A 3,399-nucleotide genomic window follows, 5' to 3' on the forward strand; every position below is an offset into this window, starting at 1 on the left:
ACTCCTAAAATCACATCCAACCCTCCCAAGTCAAGCACTAAAGCATCTACCACCACCTTCATCTCACCCAACATCAACGCAACTCCTTCACACACACCCTTTGAAACCATTTTGTGACCATCACTGAACTTGATTTTCCTTTCAGCCATAGATGTTATAGGTAAACCAAGCGCAGAGGTTAGCTTGGTGGTTAGAAAGTTATGGCTAGCTCCACTGTCTATCAAAACCACCACGTCAATTCCTTCTAATCTACCTCCAATCTTCATAGTTTTGTATTCTCCCATACTTCCCAAAACTCCCAGAATTTTACACTTAGCATCAGTTTCTTCCTCCACCACTTCGTCTTCTACCTCCAACGCTACAATTTCACCATCATCATTCAACGCCTCTCCTTCTCCCAAAATCAACACACACAGAGATCTTTCTGGGCACTTATGTTGTGTAGGATGCCATTTACCTCCGCATTTAAAACACAGACCTTTGATTCTGCGTTCTTCTACCTCTTCACTACGCACCCCTCTCCATCGGTCAAAAGTACCACCGCGACGTTCACCGTCATTTTTTCGTCCTGTAGAACTAAGGGATGAGCTCGAATTTGAGTTCGCGTTCGAAATAGATATTTGCGAACCCGTTTTCTTAATTGAATTGTTCCAACCCGAATAGCTGGACCGGGTCATTTCCTTTTGGGCCGGGTTAAATCCACAACGAGACTTAGATCCAAACCCAGAGTTCTCACTACGACCCACAAGTTTCTTACCCAAACCTCCATCTCCCTTGTCATCTTCATCTCTGAACTCCTCTTCCACATCCTTCGCCATACGCATCATCTGCATACGATTTCCCGGATTCAGAGTTCTCACTCTCCGACGAATAGATGGTTTCAACCCACTCATGAAATACACTAAGTATTGTTCTTCCGGCAACCTTCCTACCTGCGAAGACAACAATTCAAAGGCCTCGACAAACTCTTCTACGCTCCCAGTTTGACGAAGCGTGGATAATTCTTCAAAAGGGTTTTCTAATCTTCGACCACCATAACGTGCAATTAAGGATTTCTTCAACTTCTCCCAAGATAATTGGTCCTCTGTTTCCATTAATAAATTAAACCAATGGATGGTAGGACCTTCCATACTCAACCTCGAGAGTTTCACTCTCATCTCATCTGGAGTTTGTTGAACGTCGAAATAGATCTCAACACGAGTAATCCAAGCTACATGGTCATTGTTGGAACAAAATTGATTTAAAAATGTTTGCCCCTAAATCTATTAAGGTTTTGATGATAACAAAGTATTAATAAACAATTGGAAGGACTAAAAATTTAATTTAAGTGTGTAGAACTTAGCTCCAGACAAGCTCTGAAGAAAGCTCAGAAGACAAGTTTTCAGAAGTTCGCAAGTACTCAGAAGATAATAATATTCAGAAGTTACAAGCATCAGAAGATAAAGTCATCAGCACTTCTTAAAGTCTGAGCTTCATCAAACTCTGAAGATCTTCTTGAAGTCTGTGAAGATTCTCTTTTGTAGGTCAACTCTCCTATCAATGAAGAAAAGGACCCTTCAAGCTTGATCAGAACAGCTACTCTCATTTTGTCTGTCCACACTTGAGAACGTGGGATATCAGACTTCTTAGCTGAATAAGGAAAGTCTTCTCTGCACATGGTCAAAGTGTCTGAAACTCTTACTCTGTTTTGGAAACAACCAAACTGCATCAAGACAAGCTGCTTGAAGACAAAAGGTTATCTTCATCAATGGTCATATTTTGCAACGACTCTTTCTCAGTCCTATATATACTAGAAGAATCAAGTTGCAAAGTAATCAACTACTATTACACGCGCTCGAACAATTCATATTTGCGAATACAAGCTCTGAGCCTCTGAACTAGTGTTTTTAACTCTTAGTCCAAATACTTTGTGCTCATTGTATTTGTTTATTAAGGTTTTCTTAGAGCAGTTGTATTCTTTTAACAACTTTATTATCTCTGTTTTGAGAAGTCTTAAGCTTGTGTGCTTAAGTGAGAAGTCTTAAGCTTGTGTGCTTGAGCATAGTTGTGAAGTCTCTTGCTTGTGTGCTTGAGCATTTGTAATCTTGTGTGATTATATTGAAATCCCTTGGAAGTGCAAGGGGACTGGACTACTCTCGTTTTGTGAGAGGAACCAGTATAAATTGCTTGTGTGCTTTCTCTCTCTCTCTTATCTTGTTATATTGTGATATTTATCCGCTGCTAACTTAGTTAAGTTAAGAACTTTGAAAAAGTTTTTAACTTGGCTAAAACATAATTCAACCCCCCTTTCTTGTGTTTTCACACCTTCAATTGGTATCTAGAGCACTGATCTGTTACTTTCACTTAACAGTGAGACAGTAAAGATCTTGTGAAAACATTATGTCTGGAGGAGACGAAAGTACTAATACTGGTACTCCTGGTGATGCCAGTGGTAGTGGTAGAACTGGAGCTGTCTTTGGTTTTGATTATTTAAATAATGTGTTGGATATTTGAATTGGCTTAATTTTGCTAAAACAAATATACTAACAAGATGTTGGAAAACATGTTACAACATCATATTTATTCAAGGAAATCTCGCGCATTTATGAGAGCATCTGCTATTTATGGAAATCCACTTAAAGAGCACGCTCAATGGAGATTTGATCTGATCAGGAGCTTTAAGGATAAGACAAACTTAATGGAATAGCTGGATGACTTATCCTATCATATAAAGTCCTTTAAACACTTTTGGAAAGTCTTGATATATCCTTAATGAAGATTGAAAAAGTATCAGATCATCCTTTATGATTCTCAAGGAGCGTCTGAGCATTTGTGAAGAAAGAGGAGCGTGCCTAATCATTATATATACGAAGACCAAGCTCAAGACTAAATATCTCATTGAAAAATATTAGTTACACATATTGAGTCTTTGTTGAGTCTTTTATTGTTTGATTGTAATTCTTGCTTGTGGATTCTATAACACGAGTTAAGAAGTAAGTTTATTATTTTAAGGTTACTCCTAAGCTTTGAAGTACGGAGTTTACCGTGTGTGATTCACTTGAAGCTTTTAAGCAAAAGTGAAGTGTTGTCTTGGCAAGTTGTCGCCACATCATTCCTAACATTGTATAATCAACACAGGTTGTGTTGTGTGAGTGGAAGTGAGATGGGATCTCATGTCTAGGAGTTCCTAGGCAGAAGTTGCATGAGTAGTGTCGTTATAAGGCGTAAACCAAGGGTTTGCTGGAGGTCTTAGTTTAAGGCGTAAATCCTAGGGTTTGCTGGAGGTCTTAGTAACTAGAGCTATTAGTGGATTTCCTTCCTGGATTGGTATCCCCCAGAGTAGGCAGTTGGCTGAACTGGGTTAACAATTACTTGTGTCATTTATTTATTCTCTGTCAGTTTTTATATGTTATATAAGAT

This window comes from Trifolium pratense, linkage group LG2, assembly GCF_020283565.1.
Source record: "Trifolium pratense cultivar HEN17-A07 linkage group LG2, ARS_RC_1.1, whole genome shotgun sequence".
NCBI lineage: Eukaryota > Viridiplantae > Streptophyta > Magnoliopsida > Fabales > Fabaceae > Trifolium > Trifolium pratense.